At 45.9% G+C, this 16193-nt stretch overlaps 8 non-coding genes across 8 annotated transcripts; all 8 read left to right on the top strand.

Moving 5' to 3' along the window:
- Positions 1-163: 163 nt before the first annotated feature.
- trnai-aau (transfer RNA isoleucine (anticodon AAU)) lies at positions 164-237 on the top strand. Its single transcript has one exon. It is a non-coding gene; the product is annotated as a tRNA-Ile (tRNA).
- A 2011-nt stretch (positions 238-2248) lies between these two features.
- On the top strand, positions 2249-2322 carry trnai-aau (transfer RNA isoleucine (anticodon AAU)). Its single transcript has one exon. It is a non-coding gene; the product is annotated as a tRNA-Ile (tRNA).
- Positions 2323-4334: 2012 nt separating this feature from the next.
- Positions 4335-4408, top strand: trnai-aau (transfer RNA isoleucine (anticodon AAU)). Its single transcript has one exon. It is a non-coding gene; the product is annotated as a tRNA-Ile (tRNA).
- Positions 4409-6419: 2011 nt separating this feature from the next.
- trnai-aau (transfer RNA isoleucine (anticodon AAU)) lies at positions 6420-6493 on the top strand. Its single transcript has one exon. It is a non-coding gene; the product is annotated as a tRNA-Ile (tRNA).
- Positions 6494-8504: 2011 nt separating this feature from the next.
- On the top strand, positions 8505-8578 carry trnai-aau (transfer RNA isoleucine (anticodon AAU)). The gene has a single exon. It is a non-coding gene; the product is annotated as a tRNA-Ile (tRNA).
- A 2011-nt stretch (positions 8579-10589) lies between these two features.
- trnai-aau (transfer RNA isoleucine (anticodon AAU)) lies at positions 10590-10663 on the top strand. The gene has a single exon. It is a non-coding gene; the product is annotated as a tRNA-Ile (tRNA).
- Positions 10664-12674: 2011 nt separating this feature from the next.
- On the top strand, positions 12675-12748 carry trnai-aau (transfer RNA isoleucine (anticodon AAU)). The gene has a single exon. It is a non-coding gene; the product is annotated as a tRNA-Ile (tRNA).
- A 2011-nt stretch (positions 12749-14759) lies between these two features.
- Positions 14760-14833, top strand: trnai-aau (transfer RNA isoleucine (anticodon AAU)). The gene has a single exon. It is a non-coding gene; the product is annotated as a tRNA-Ile (tRNA).
- The last annotated feature ends 1360 nt before the right edge of the window (positions 14834-16193 follow it).

Below are 16193 nucleotides of genomic sequence, written 5' to 3'. Positions count from 1 at the left end.
ATGCGCGTTCGGAAAAGTAAATGTTTTTTTTTGTTGAAAAGCTTTGCAACGAAAGGAAATACTTCAGACTATCGTGCGATCGATGAGAAGCAGAAAATGCAGAGCAGCCGTGGTTGTGGGCACCGGCAATATAGGCATTTGCTCTCGCTGAGCTGCCAGCGTTGGTCGGTTAGCTCAGCTGGTTAGAGCGTGGTGCTAATAACGCCAAGGTCGTGGGTTTGATCCCCACACTGACCACATGCAGCGCTTGTGCGGTTGCTGTGTTTCCAAACGACGTGCTCCACCAAGCCGGAAGCGCCACCTTCGCAATAAAACATTTGACACGGATAGACGCACGACTTGCTCGCCTGACTGGGTGGATGTGTCGGCCGCAAAACAACCAGTCTCAGTTGTTTTGGCCAACAAATGCAAAACATTGTGCAGTATTAGGCAGACCTGGCACAGTCTCGGAGGAGAACCAGAGTTCAGGCTTCAATTCGTTCGTGTTATTTTCCTGGATCTCTGTTAATACTCGTCACACGACTTCCAGAGGCAATTCGTTCGCTTGCTCACCTCTCATGCATCGACACTGGAGTTATCATATCACCAGCAATACCATAGAGCCATTAATAAAAGCAAATTACTGCGGATGCTGGAATCTGAAACCAAAAGAGAAAATGCTGGAAAATCTCAGCAGGTCTGGCACCATCTGCAAGGAGAGAAAAGAGCTGACGTTTCGAGTCTAACGGATTTAAGGTAAAGATAAAAACAAAGGGGGAGTATTATGGAGCTGTTTCTACCACGCTGAGAGGAGGTGAGTCAAGGCTCCAGATGCAAAGGTGATAATGACAGTGCATGGAGAGATTAAAGGGAGATTAAGAGGCGTGAATGACCCAGGCTGAAGCCAGCGCTATGTGACAAAATAAGTGAGGGATGGGTGAAGCAGAGACAAAATGGAAAACAGGGGAGAAGGGTAGCAAAGCGGGAAGAGGAGAGGAAAAAGGTATTGAGAGAGTGGGGAGCGAGAGAAAGAGAGACAGTCAAGAAATAAGAGGTACACAACAGTGGCAAAAAAACACAACTAAAAAAGATAAATAAAATAATTGAAATAAAATTACCTGAAGTTATTTGAATTCAACAACTTCAGACAATTTTACTTCGTTTTTTTATTTATCTTTTTTATCATTTCACCTGCACTATCATAGAGCCATTAGATGTGGACAGCACTGAAAACACAGTCTTCGGTCGCACTCGTCCATTCCGAACAGATATCCTCAACTCATCCAGTCGCGATTGCATGCACTTGACCCATTTCTCTCTCAACCCTTCCTATTCAAGTACACGTCCAGATTCCTTAACAGTATTGGAATTATACCATCCATCACCAGCTCGACTGGTAACTTATTCCAGAAACGCACCACCCTCTGCGTGCAGCCGTTGCCCCTCACTGCCTTTCGAATTCTCACCCTCCCACACCAGATTTATACCCTCCAGTTCTGAACTGCCCCACCTGAGCGAAAGGAACTTGTCTATTTACCCGATTCATTCCCCTCATGATTGAAAAACCTCCGTAAGATCAGCTCCCAGCCTCTGACGCGCCAGGCGAAATCGTGAGCGAGTGTTCAGCCTGTAAACGTTTGCACCTTTTCCATTTTCAAATGTAGATGGTAGCATGCTGTCTGAAGCAGTCGTTTTAGCAGCTGACCTGTGGCTGACAAACTCTGCAGGAAGGCCTGATAACTTGCTGTCAAACGAAGATTGCATAAGCAACATGAGTCATTGAGCAAAACGTGCAGTTGACTTCTGAGCTGTTGCTGACACCAAAGCAACTGCGTCGTTTGGAAGCAGAAAGAACCTCACTGATAGATTACAATTCCAATGCCTTTCGCATAAGGTGCGTAGTAGTTAATCAGCAGCACATAACCCTGACTCCAAAGGTCTGTGAGTATCCAGAAGAACAGTGAGCGATCGGTGAAGGTACGGTTCTCCAGACGAAATTTGTCAACGTGAGAAGCTGCAGCTGAGCTGGTGGCGTTGCGATTGAAATTGCATGCGTCGGGACATTGTGCTTCATTTTAGATATCAGAGCAAATGTTTAACTCGAGTATGCGCGTTCGGAAAAGTAAATGTTTTTTTTTGTTGAGAAGCTTTGCAACGAAAGGAAATACTTCAGACTATCGTGCGATCGATGAGAAGCAGAAAATGCAGAGCAGCCGTGGTTGTGGGCACCGGCAATATAGGCATTTGCTCTCGCTGAGCTGCCAGCGTTGGTCGGTTAGCTCAGCTGGTTAGAGCGTGGTGCTAATAACGCCAAAGTCGTGGGTTCGATCCCCACACTGACCACATGCAGCGCTTGTGTGGTTGCTGTGTTTCCAAACGACGTGCTCCACCAAGCCGGAAGCGCCACCTTCGCAATAAAACATTTGACAGGGATAGAGGCCCGACTTGATCGCCTGACTGGGTGGATGTGTCGGCCGCAAAACAACCAGTCTCAGTTGTTTTGGCCAACAAATGCAAAACATTGTGCAGTATTAGGCAGACCTGGCACAGTCTCGGAGGAGAACCAGAGTTCAGGCTTCAATTCGTTCGTGTTATTTTCCTGGATCTCTGTTAATACTCGTCACACGACTTCCAGAGGCAATTCGTTCGCTTGCTCACCTCTCATGCATCGACACTGGAGTTATCATATCACCAGCAATACCATAGAGCCATTAATAAAAGCAAATTACTGCGGATGCTGGAATCTGAAACCAAAAGAGAAAATGCTGGAAAATCTCAGCAGGTCTGGCACCATCTGCAAGGAGAGAAAAGAGCTGACGTTTCGAGTCTAACGGATTTAAGGTAAAGATAAAAACAAAGGGGGAGTATTATCGAGCTGTTTCTACCACGCTGAGAGGAGGTGAGTCAAGGCTCCAGATGCAAAGGTGATAATGACAGTGCATGGAGAGATTAAAGGGAGATTAAGAGGCGTGAATGACCCAGGCTGAAGCCAGCGCTATGTGACAAAATAAGTGAGGGATGGGTGAAGCAGAGACAAAATGGAAAACAGGGGAGAAGGGTAGCAAAGCGGGAAGAGGAGAGGAAAAAGGTATTGAGAGAGTGGGGAGCGAGAGAAAGAGAGACAGTCAAGAAATAAGAGGTACAGAACAGTGGCAAAAAAAACACAACTAAAAAAGATAAATAAAATAATTGAAATAAAATTACCTGAAGTTATTTGAATTCAACAACTTCAGACAATTTTACTTCGTTTTTTTATTTATCTTTTTTATCATTTCACCTGCACTATCATAGAGCCATTAGATGTGGACAGCACTGAAAACACAGTCTTCGGTCGCACTCGTCCATTCCGAACAGATATCCTCAACTCATCCAGTCGCGATTGCATGCACTTGACCCATTTCTCTCTCAACCCTTCCTATTCAAGTACACGTCCAGATTCCTTAACAGTATTGGAATTATACCATCCATCACCAGCTCGACTGGTAACTTATTCCAGAAACGCACCACCCTCTGCGTGCAGCCGTTGCCCCTCACTGCCTTTCGAATTCTCACCCTCCCACACCAGATTTATACCCTCCAGTTCTGAACTGCCCCACCTGAGCGAAAGGAACTTGTCTATTTACCCGATTCATTCCCCTCATGATTGAAAAACCTCCGTAAGATCAGCTCCCAGCCTCTGACGCGCCAGGCGAAATCGTGAGCGAGTGTTCAGCCTGTAAACGTTTGCACCTTTTCCATTTTCAAATGTAGATGGTAGCATGCTGTCTGAAGCAGTCGTTTTAGCAGCTGACCTGTGGCTGACAAACTCTGCAGGAAGGCCTGATAACTTGCTGTCAAACGAAGATTGCATAAGCAACATGAGTCATTGAGCAAAACGTGCAGTTGACTTCTGAGCTGTTGCTGACACCAAAGCAACTGCGTCGTTTGGAAGCAGAAAGAACCTCACTGATAGATTACAATTCCAATGCCTTTCGCATAAGGTGCGTAGTAGTTAATCAGCAGCACATAACCCTGACTCCAAAGGTCTGTGAGTATCCAGAAGAACAGTGAGCGATCGTTGAAGGTACGGTTCTCCAGACGAAATTTGTCAACGTGAGAAGCTGCAGCTGAGCTGGTGGCGTTGCGATTGAAATTGCATGCGTCGGGACATTGTGCTTCATTTTAGATATCAGAGCAAATGTTTAACTCGAGTATGCGCGTTCGGAAAAGTAAATGTTTTTTTTTGTTGAAAAGCTTTGCAACGAAAGGAAATACTTCAGACTATCGTGCGATCGATGAGAAGCAGAAAATGCAGAGCAGCCGTGGTTGTGGGCACCGGCAATATAGGCATTTGCTCTCGCTGAGCTGCCAGCGTTGGTCGGTTAGCTCAGCTGGTTAGAGCGTGGTGCTAATAACGCCAAGGTCGTGGGTTTGATCCCCACACTGACCACATGCAGCGCTTGTGCGGTTGCTGTGTTTCCAAACGACGTGCTCCACCAAGCCGGAAGCGCCACCTTCGCAATAAAACATTTGACACGGATAGACGCACGACTTGCTCGCCTGACTGGGTGGATGTGTCGGCCGCAAAACAACCAGTCTCAGTTGTTTTGGCCAACAAATGCAAAACATTGTGCAGTATTAGGCAGACCTGGCACAGTCTCGGAGGAGAACCAGAGTTCAGGCTTCAATTCGTTCGTGTTATTTTCCTGGATCTCTGTTAATACTCGTCACACGACTTCCAGAGGCAATTCGTTCGCTTGCTCACCTCTCATGCATCGACACTGGAGTTATCATATCACCAGCAATACCATAGAGCCATTAATAAAAGCAAATTACTGCGGATGCTGGAATCTGAAACCAAAAGAGAAAATGCTGGAAAATCTCAGCAGGTCTGGCACCATCTGCAAGGAGAGAAAAGAGCTGACGTTTCGAGTCTAACGGATTTAAGGTAAAGATAAAAACAAAGGGGGAGTATTATGGAGCTGTTTCTACCACGCTGAGAGGAGGTGAGTCAAGGCTCCAGATGCAAAGGTGATAATGACAGTGCATGGAGAGATTAAAGGGAGATTAAGAGGCGTGAATGACCCAGGCTGAAGCCAGCGCTATGTGACAAAATAAGTGAGGGATGGGTGAAGCAGAGACAAAATGGAAAACAGGGGAGAAGGGTAGCAAAGCGGGAAGAGGAGAGGAAAAAGGTATTGAGAGAGTGGGGAGCGAGAGAAAGAGAGACAGTCAAGAAATAAGAGGTACACAACAGTGGCAAAAAAACACAACTAAAAAAGATAAATAAAATAATTGAAATAAAATTACCTGAAGTTATTTGAATTCAACAACTTCAGACAATTTTACTTCGTTTTTTTATTTATCTTTTTTATCATTTCACCTGCACTATCATAGAGCCATTAGATGTGGACAGCACTGAAAACACAGTCTTCGGTCGCACTCGTCCATTCCGAACAGATATCCTCAACTCATCCAGTCGCGATTGCATGCACTTGACCCATTTCTCTCTCAACCCTTCCTATTCAAGTACACGTCCAGATTCCTTAACAGTGTTGGAATTATACCATCCATCACCAGCTCGACTGGTAACTTATTCCAGAAACGCACCACCCTCTGCGTGCAGCCGTTGCCCCTCACTGCCTTTCGAATTCTCACCCTCCCACACCAGATTTATACCCTCCAGTTCTGAACTGCCCCACCTGAGCGAAAGGAACTTGTCTATTTACCCGATTCATTCCCCTCATGATTGAAAAACCTCCGTAAGATCAGCTCCCAGCCTCTGACGCGCCAGGCGAAATCGTGAGCGAGTGTTCAGCCTGTAAACGTTTGCACCTTTTCCATTTTCAAATGTAGATGGTAGCATGCTGTCTGAAGCAGTCGTTTTAGCAGCTGACCTGTGGCTGACAAACTCTGCAGGAAGGCCTGATAACTTGCTGTCAAACGAAGATTGCATAAGCAACATGAGTCATTGAGCAAAACGTGCAGTTGACTTCTGAGCTGTTGCTGACACCAAAGCAACTGCGTCGTTTGGAAGCAGAAAGAACCTCACTGATAGATTACAATTCCAATGCCTTTCGCATAAGGTGCGTAGTAGTTAATCAGCAGCACATAACCCTGACTCCAAAGGTCTGTGAGTATCCAGAAGAACAGTGAGCGATCGGTGAAGGTACGGTTCTCCAGACGAAATTTGTCAACGTGAGAAGCTGCAGCTGAGCTGGTGGCGTTGCGATTGAAATTGCATGCGTCGGGACATTGTGCTTCATTTTAGATATCAGAGCAAATGTTTAACTCGAGTATGCGCGTTCGGAAAAGTAAATGTTTTTTTTTGTTGAGAAGCTTTGCAACGAAAGGAAATACTTCAGACTATCGTGCGATCGATGAGAAGCAGAAAATGCAGAGCAGCCGTGGTTGTGGGCACCGGCAATATAGGCATTTGCTCTCGCTGAGCTGCCAGCGTTGGTCGGTTAGCTCAGCTGGTTAGAGCGTGGTGCTAATAACGCCAAGGTCGTGGGTTCGATCCCCACACTGACCACATGCAGCGCTTGTGTGGTTGCTGTGTTTCCAAACGACGTGCTCCACCAAGCCGGAAGCGCCACCTTCGCAATAAAACATTTGACACGGATAGAGGCCCGACTTGATCGCCTGACTGGGTGGATGTGTCGGCCGCAAAACAACCAGTCTCAGTTGTTTTGGCCAACAAATGCAAAACATTGTGCAGTATTAGGCAGACCTGGCACAGTCTCGGAGGAGAACCAGAGTTCAGGCTTCAATTCGTTCGTGTTATTTTCCTGGATCTCTGTTAATACTCGTCACACGACTTCCAGAGGCAATTCGTTCGCTTGCTCACCTCTCATGCATCGACACTGGAGTTATCATATCACCAGCAATACCATAGAGCCATTAATAAAAGCAAATTACTGCGGATGCTGGAATCTGAAACCAAAAGAGAAAATGCTGGAAAATCTCAGCAGGTCTGGCACCATCTGCAAGGAGAGAAAAGAGCTGACGTTTCGAGTCTAACGGATTTAAGGTAAAGATAAAAACAAAGGGGGAGTATTATGGAGCTGTTTCTACCACGCTGAGAGGAGGTGAGTCAAGGCTCCAGATGCAAAGGTGATAATGACAGTGCATGGAGAGATTAAAGGGAGATTAAGAGGCGTGAATGACCCAGGCTGAAGCCAGCGCTATGTGACAAAATAAGTGAGGGATGGGTGAAGCAGAGACAAAATGGAAAACAGGGGAGAAGGGTAGCAAAGCGGGAAGAGGAGAGGAAAAAGGTATTGAGAGAGTGGGGAGCGAGAGAAAGAGAGACAGTCAAGAAATAAGAGGTACACAACAGTGGCAAAAAAACACAACTAAAAAAGATAAATAAAATAATTGAAATAAAATTACCTGAAGTTATTTGAATTCAACAACTTCAGACAATTTTACTTCGTTTTTTTATTTATCTTTTTTATCATTTCACCTGCACTATCATAGAGCCATTAGATGTGGACAGCACTGAAAACACAGTCTTCGGTCGCACTCGTCCATTCCGAACAGATATCCTCAACTCATCCAGTCGCGATTGCATGCACTTGACCCATTTCTCTCTCAACCCTTCCTATTCAAGTACACGTCCAGATTCCTTAACAGTATTGGAATTATACCATCCATCACCAGCTCGACTGGTAACTTATTCCAGAAACGCACCACCCTCTGCGTGCAGCCGTTGCCCCTCACTGCCTTTCGAATTCTCACCCTCCCACACCAGATTTATACCCTCCAGTTCTGAACTGCCCCACCTGAGCGAAAGGAACTTGTCTATTTACCCGATTCATTCCCCTCATGATTGAAAAACCTCCGTAAGATCAGCTCCCAGCCTCTGACGCGCCAGGCGAAATCGTGAGCGAGTGTTCAGCCTGTAAACGTTTGCACCTTTTCCATTTTCAAATGTAGATGGTAGCATGCTGTCTGAAGCAGTCGTTTTAGCAGCTGACCTGTGGCTGACAAACTCTGCAGGAAGGCCTGATAACTTGCTGTCAAACGAAGATTGCATAAGCAACATGAGTCATTGAGCAAAACGTGCAGTTGACTTCTGAGCTGTTGCTGACACCAAAGCAACTGCGTCGTTTGGAAGCAGAAAGAACCTCACTGATAGATTACAATTCCAATGCCTTTCGCATAAGGTGCGTAGTAGTTAATCAGCAGCACATAACCCTGACTCCAAAGGTCTGTGAGTATCCAGAAGAACAGTGAGCGATCGTTGAAGGTACGGTTCTCCAGACGAAATTTGTCAACGTGAGAAGCTGCAGCTGAGCTGGTGGCGTTGCGATTGAAATTGCATGCGTCGGGACATTGTGCTTCATTTTAGATATCAGAGCAAATGTTTAACTCGAGTATGCGCGTTCGGAAAAGTAAATGTTTTTTTTTGTTGAAAAGCTTTGCAACGAAAGGAAATACTTCAGACTATCGTGCGATCGATGAGAAGCAGAAAATGCAGAGCAGCCGTGGTTGTGGGCACCGGCAATATAGGCATTTGCTCTCGCTGAGCTGCCAGCGTTGGTCGGTTAGCTCAGCTGGTTAGAGCGTGGTGCTAATAACGCCAAGGTCGTGGGTTCGATCCCCACACTGACCCCATGCAGCGCTTGTGCGGTTGCTGTGTTTCCAAACGACGTGCTCCACCAAGCCGGAAGCGCCACCTTCGCAATAAAACATTTGACACGGATAGACGCACGACTTGATCGCCTGACTGGGTGGATGTGTCGGCCGCAAAACAACCAGTCTCAGTTGTTTTGGCCAACAAATGCAAAACATTGTGCAGTATTAGGCAGACCTGGCACAGTCTCGGAGGAGAACCAGAGTTCAGGCTTCAATTCGTTCGTGTTATTTTCCTGGATCTCTGTTAATACTCGTCACACGACTTCCAGAGGCAATTCGTTCGCTTGCTCACCTCTCATGCATCGACACTGGAGTTATCATATCACCAGCAATACCATAGAGCCATTAATAAAAGCAAATTACTGCGGATGCTGGAATCTGAAACCAAAAGAGAAAATGCTGGAAAATCTCAGCAGGTCTGGCACCATCTGCAAGGAGAGAAAAGAGCTGACGTTTCGAGTCTAACGGATTTAAGGTAAAGATAAAAACAAAGGGGGAGTATTATGGAGCTGTTTCTACCACGCTGAGAGGAGGTGAGTCAAGGCTCCAGATGCAAAGGTGATAATGACAGTGCATGGAGAGATTAAAGGGAGATTAAGAGGCGTGAATGACCCAGGCTGAAGCCAGCGCTATGTGACAAAATAAGTGAGGGATGGGTGAAGCAGAGACAAAATGGAAAACAGGGGAGAAGGGTAGCAAAGCGGGAAGAGGAGAGGAAAAAGGTATTGAGAGAGTGGGGAGCGAGAGAAAGAGAGACAGTCAAGAAATAAGAGGTACAGAACAGTGGCAAAAAAACACAACTAAAAAAGATAAATAAAATAATTGAAATAAAATTACCTGAAGTTATTTGAATTCAACAACTTCAGACAATTTTACTTCGTTTTTTTATTTATCTTTTTTATCATTTCACCTGCACTATCATAGAGCCATTAGATGTGGACAGCACTGAAAACACAGTCTTCGGTCGCACTCGTCCATTCCGAACAGATATCCTCAACTCATCCAGTCGCGATTGCATGCACTTGACCCATTTCTCTCTCAACCCTTCCTATTCAAGTACACGTCCAGATTCCTTAACAGTGTTGGAATTATACCATCCATCACCAGCTCGACTGGTAACTTATTCCAGAAACGCACCACCCTCTGCGTGCAGCCGTTGCCCCTCACTGCCTTTCGAATTCTCACCCTCCCACACCAGATTTATACCCTCCAGTTCTGAACTGCCCCACCTGAGCGAAAGGAACTTGTCTATTTACCCGATTCATTCCCCTCATGATTGAAAAACCTCCGTAAGATCAGCTCCCAGCCTCTGACGCGCCAGGCGAAATCGTGAGCGAGTGTTCAGCCTGTAAACGTTTGCACCTTTTCCATTTTCAAATGTAGATGGTAGCATGCTGTCTGAAGCAGTCGTTTTAGCAGCTGACCTGTGGCTGACAAACTCTGCAGGAAGGCCTGATAACTTGCTGTCAAACGAAGATTGCATAAGCAACATGAGTCATTGAGCAAAACGTGCAGTTGACTTCTGAGCTGTTGCTGACACCAAAGCAACTGCGTCGTTTGGAAGCAGAAAGAACCTCACTGATAGATTACAATTCCAATGCCTTTCGCATAAGGTGCGTAGTAGTTAATCAGCAGCACATAACCCTGACTCCAAAGGTCTGTGAGTATCCAGAAGAACAGTGAGCGATCGTTGAAGGTACGGTTCTCCAGACGAAATTTGTCAACGTGAGAAGCTGCAGCTGAGCTGGTGGCGTTGCGATTGAAATTGCATGCGTCGGGACATTGTGCTTCATTTTAGATATCAGAGCAAATGTTTAACTCGAGTATGCGCGTTCGGAAAAGTAAATGTTTTTTTTTGTTGAAAAGCTTTGCAACGAAAGGAAATACTTCAGACTATCGTGCGATCGATGAGAAGCAGAAAATGCAGAGCAGCCGTGGTTGTGGGCACCGGCAATATAGGCATTTGCTCTCGCTGAGCTGCCAGCGTTGGTCGGTTAGCTCAGCTGGTTAGAGCGTGGTGCTAATAACGCCAAGGTCGTGGGTTCGATCACCACACTGACCACATGCAGCGCTTGTGCGGTTGCTGTGTTTCCAAACGACGTGCTCCACCAAGCCGGAAGCGCCACCTTCGCAATAAAACATTTGACACGGATAGACGCACGACTTGATCGCCTGACTGGGTGGATGTGTCGGCCGCAAAACAACCAGTCTCAGTTGTTTTGGCCAACAAATGCAAAACATTGTGCAGTATTAGGCAGACCTGGCACAGTCTCGGAGGAGAACCAGAGTTCAGGCTTCAATTCGTTCGTGTTATTTTCCTGGATCTCTGTTAATACTCGTCACACGACTTCCAGAGGCAATTCGTTCGCTTGCTCACCTCTCATGCATCGACACTGGAGTTATCATATCACCAGCAATACCATAGAGCCATTAATAAAAGCAAATTACTGCGGATGCTGGAATCTGAAACCAAAAGAGAAAATGCTGGAAAATCTCAGCAGGTCTGGCACCATCTGCAAGGAGAGAAAAGAGCTGACGTTTCGAGTCTAACGGATTTAAGGTAAAGATAAAAACAAAGGGGGAGTATTATCGAGCTGTTTCTACCACGCTGAGAGGAGGTGAGTCAAGGCTCCAGATGCAAAGGTGATAATGACAGTGCATGGAGAGATTAAAGGGAGATTAAGAGGCGTGAATGACCCAGGCTGAAGCCAGCGCTATGTGACAAAATAAGTGAGGGATGGGTGAAGCAGAGACAAAATGGAAAACAGGGGAGAAGGGTAGCAAAGCGGGAAGAGGAGAGGAAAAAGGTATTGAGAGAGTGGGGAGCGAGAGAAAGAGAGACAGTCAAGAAATAAGAGGTACACAACAGTGGCAAAAAAACACAACTAAAAAAGATAAATAAAATAATTGAAATAAAATTACCTGAAGTTATTTGAATTCAACAACTTCAGACAATTTTACTTCGTTTTTTTATTTATCTTTTTTATCATTTCACCTGCACTATCATAGAGCCATTAGATGTGGACAGCACTGAAAACACAGTCTTCGGTCGCACTCGTCCATTCCGAACAGATATCCTCAACTCATCCAGTCGCGATTGCATGCACTTGACCCATTTCTCTCTCAACCCTTCCTATTCAAGTACACGTCCAGATTCCTTAACAGTATTGGAATTATACCATCCATCACCAGCTCGACTGGTAACTTATTCCAGAAACGCACCACCCTCTGCGTGCAGCCGTTGCCCCTCACTGCCTTTCGAATTCTCACCCTCCCACACCAGATTTATACCCTCCAGTTCTGAACTGCCCCACCTGAGCGAAAGGAACTTGTCTATTTACCCGATTCATTCCCCTCATGATTGAAAAACCTCCGTAAGATCAGCTCCCAGCCTCTGACGCGCCAGGCGAAATCGTGAGCGAGTGTTCAGCCTGTAAACGTTTGCACCTTTTCCATTTTCAAATGTAGATGGTAGCATGCTGTCTGAAGCAGTCGTTTTAGCAGCTGACCTGTGGCTGACAAACTCTGCAGGAAGGCCTGATAACTTGCTGTCAAACGAAGATTGCATAAGCAACATGAGTCATTGAGCAAAACGTGCAGTTGACTTCTGAGCTGTTGCTGACACCAAAGCAACTGCGTCGTTTGGAAGCAGAAAGAACCTCACTGATAGATTACAATTCCAATGCCTTTCGCATAAGGTGCGTAGTAGTTAATCAGCAGCACATAACCCTGACTCCAAAGGTCTGTGAGTATCCAGAAGAACAGTGAGCGATCGGTGAAGGTACGGTTCTCCAGACGAAATTTGTCAACGTGAGAAGCTGCAGCTGAGCTGGTGGCGTTGCGATTGAAATTGCATGCGTCGGGACATTGTGCTTCATTTTAGATATCAGAGCAAATGTTTAACTCGAGTATGCGCGTTCGGAAAAGTAAATGTTTTTTTTTGTTGAAAAGCTTTGCAACGAAAGGAAATACTTCAGACTATCGTGCGATCGATGAGAAGCAGAAAATGCAGAGCAGCCGTGGTTGTGGGCACCGGCAATATAGGCATTTGCTCTCGCTGAGCTGCCAGCGTTGGTCGGTTAGCTCAGCTGGTTAGAGCGTGGTGCTAATAACGCCAAGGTCGTGGGTTCGATCCCCACACTGACCACATGCAGCGCTTGTGCGGTTGCTGTGTTTCCAAACGACGTGCTCCACCAAGCCGGAAGCGCCACCTTCGCAATAAAACATTTGACAGGGATAGACGCACGACTTGATCGCCTGACTGGGTGGATGTGTCGGCCGCAAAACAACCAGTCTCAGTTGTTTTCGCCAACAAATGCAAAACATTGTGCAGTATTAGGCAGACCTGGCACAGTCTCGGAGGAGAACCAGAGTTCAGGCTTCAATTCGTTCGTGTTATTTTCCTGGATCTCTGTTAATACTCGTCACACGACTTCCAGAGGCAATTCGTTCGCTTGCTCACCTCTCATGCATCGACACTGGAGTTATCATATCACCAGCAATACCATAGAGCCATTAATAAAAGCAAATTACTGCGGATGCTGGAATCTGAAACCAAAAGAGAAAATGCTGGAAAATCTCAGCAGGTCTGGCACCATCTGCAAGGAGAGAAAAGAGCTGACGTTTCGAGTCTAACGGATTTAAGGTAAAGATAAAAACAAAGGGGGAGTATTATCGAGCTGTTTCTACCACGCTGAGAGGAGGTGAGTCAAGGCTCCAGATGCAAAGGTGATAATGACAGTGCATGGAGAGATTAAAGGGAGATTAAGAGGCGTGAATGACCCAGGCTGAAGCCAGCGCTATGTGACAAAATAAGTGAGGGATGGGTGAAGCAGAGACAAAATGGAAAACAGGGGAGAAGGGTAGCAAAGCGGGAAGAGGAGAGGAAAAAGGTATTGAGAGAGTGGGGAGCGAGAGAAAGAGAGACAGTCAAGAAATAAGAGATACACAACAGTGGCAAAAAAACACAACTAAAAAAGATAAATAAAATAATTGAAATAAAATTACCTGAAGTTATTTGAATTCAACAACTTCAGACAATTTTACTTCGTTTTTTTATTTATCTTTTTTATCATTTCACCTGCACTATCATAGAGCCATTAGATGTGGACAGCACTGAAAACACAGTCTTCGGTCGCACTCGTCCATTCCGAACAGATATCCTCAACTCATCCAGTCGCGATTGCATGCACTTGACCCATTTCTCTCTCAACCCTTCCTATTCAAGTACACGTCCAGATTCCTTAACAGTATTGGAATTATACCATCCATCACCAGCTCGACTGGTAACTTATTCCAGAAACGCACCACCCTCTGCGTGCAGCCGTTGCCCCTCACTGCCTTTCGAATTCTCACCCTCCCACACCAGATTTATACCCTCCAGTTCTGAACTGCCCCACCTGAGCGAAAGGAACTTGTCTATTTACCCGATTCATTCCCCTCATGATTGAAAAACCTCCGTAAGATCAGCTCCCAGCCTCTGACGCGCCAGGCGAAATCGTGAGCGAGTGTTCAGCCTGTAAACGTTTGCACCTTTTCCATTTTCAAATGTAGATGGTAGCATGCTGTCTGAAGCAGTCGTTTTAGCAGCTGACCTGTGGCTGACAAACTCTGCAGGAAGGCCTGATAACTTGCTGTCAAACGAAGATTGCATAAGCAACATGAGTCATTGAGCAAAACGTGCAGTTGACTTCTGAGCTGTTGCTGACACCAAAGCAACTGCGTCGTTTGGAAGCAGAAAGAACCTCACTGATAGATTACAATTCCAATGCCTTTCGCATAAGGTGCGTAGTAGTTAATCAGCAGCACATAACCCTGACTCCAAAGGTCTGTGAGTATCCAGAAGAACAGTGAGCGATCGTTGAAGGTACGGTTCTCCAGACGAAATTTGTCAACGTGAGAAGCTGCAGCTGAGCTGGTGGCGTTGCGATTGAAATTGCATGCGTCGGGACATTGTGCTTCATTTTAGATATCAGAGCAAATGTTTAACTCGAGTATGCGCGTTCGGAAAAGTAAATGTTTTTTTTTGTTGAAAAGCTTTGCAACGAAAGGAAATACTTCAGACTATCGTGCGATCGATGAGAAGCAGAAAATGCAGAGCAGCCGTGGTTGTGGGCACCGGCAATATAGGCATTTGCTCTCGCTGAGCTGCCAGCGTTGGTCGGTTAGCTCAGCTGGTTAGAGCGTGGTGCTAATAACGCCAAAGTCGTGGGTTCGATCCCCACACTGACCACATGCAGCGCTTGTGTGGTTGCTGTGTTTCCAAACGACGTGCTCCACCAAGCCGGAAGCGCCACCTTCGCAATAAAACATTTGACAGGGATAGAGGCCCGACTTGATCGCCTGACTGGGTGGATGTGTCGGCCGCAAAACAACCAGTCTCAGTTGTTTTGGCCAACAAATGCAAAACATTGTGCAGTATTAGGCAGACCTGGCACAGTCTCGGAGGAGAACCAGAGTTCAGGCTTCAATTCGTTCGTGTTATTTTCCTGGATCTCTGTTAATACTCGTCACACGACTTCCAGAGGCAATTCGTTCGCTTGCTCACCTCTCATGCATCGACACTGGAGTTATCATATCACCAGCAATACCATAGAGCCATTAATAAAAGCAAATTACTGCGGATGCTGGAATCTGAAACCAAAAGAGAAAATGCTGGAAAATCTCAGCAGGTCTGGCACCATCTGCAAGGAGAGAAAAGAGCTGACGTTTCGAGTCTAACGGATTTAAGGTAAAGATAAAAACAAAGGGGGAGTATTATCGAGCTGTTTCTACCACGCTGAGAGGAGGTGAGTCAAGGCTCCAGATGCAAAGGTGATAATGACAGTGCATGGAGAGATTAAAGGGAGATTAAGAGGCGTGAATGACCCAGGCTGAAGCCAGCGCTATGTGACAAAATAAGTGAGGGATGGGTGAAGCAGAGACAAAATGGAAAACAGGGGAGAAGGGTAGCAAAGCGGGAAGAGGAGAGGAAAAAGGTATTGAGAGAGTGGGGAGCGAGAGAAAGAGAGACAGTCAAGAAATAAGAGGTACACAACAGTGGCAAAAAAACACAACTAAAAAAGATAAATAAAATAATTGAAATAAAATTACCTGAAGTTATTTGAATTCAACAACTTCAGACAATTTTACTTCGTTTTTTTATTTATCTTTTTTATCATTTCACCTGCACTATCATAGAGCCATTAGATGTGGACAGCACTGAAAACACAGTCTTCGGTCGCACTCGTCCATTCCGAACAGATATCCTCAACTCATCCAGTCGCGATTGCATGCACTTGACCCATTTCTCTCTCAACCCTTCCTATTCAAGTACACGTCCAGATTCCTTAACAGTATTGGAATTATACCATCCATCACCAGCTCGACTGGTAACTTATTCCAGAAACGCACCACCCTCTGCGTGCAGCCGTTGCCCCTCACTGCCTTTCGAATTCTCACCCTCCCACACCAGATTTATACCCTCTAGTTCTGAACTGCCCCACCTGAGCGAAAGGAACTTGTCTATTTACCCGATTCATTCCCCTCATGATTGAAAAACCTCCGTAAGATCAGCTCCCAGCCTCTGACGCGCCAGGCGAAATCGTGAGCGA

Source organism: Chiloscyllium punctatum, chromosome 17, assembly GCF_047496795.1.
Source record: "Chiloscyllium punctatum isolate Juve2018m chromosome 17, sChiPun1.3, whole genome shotgun sequence".
In the NCBI taxonomy this organism is placed as follows: Eukaryota; Metazoa; Chordata; class Chondrichthyes; order Orectolobiformes; family Hemiscylliidae; genus Chiloscyllium; species Chiloscyllium punctatum.
This window is presented reverse-complemented; position numbering and strand designations above follow the sequence as displayed.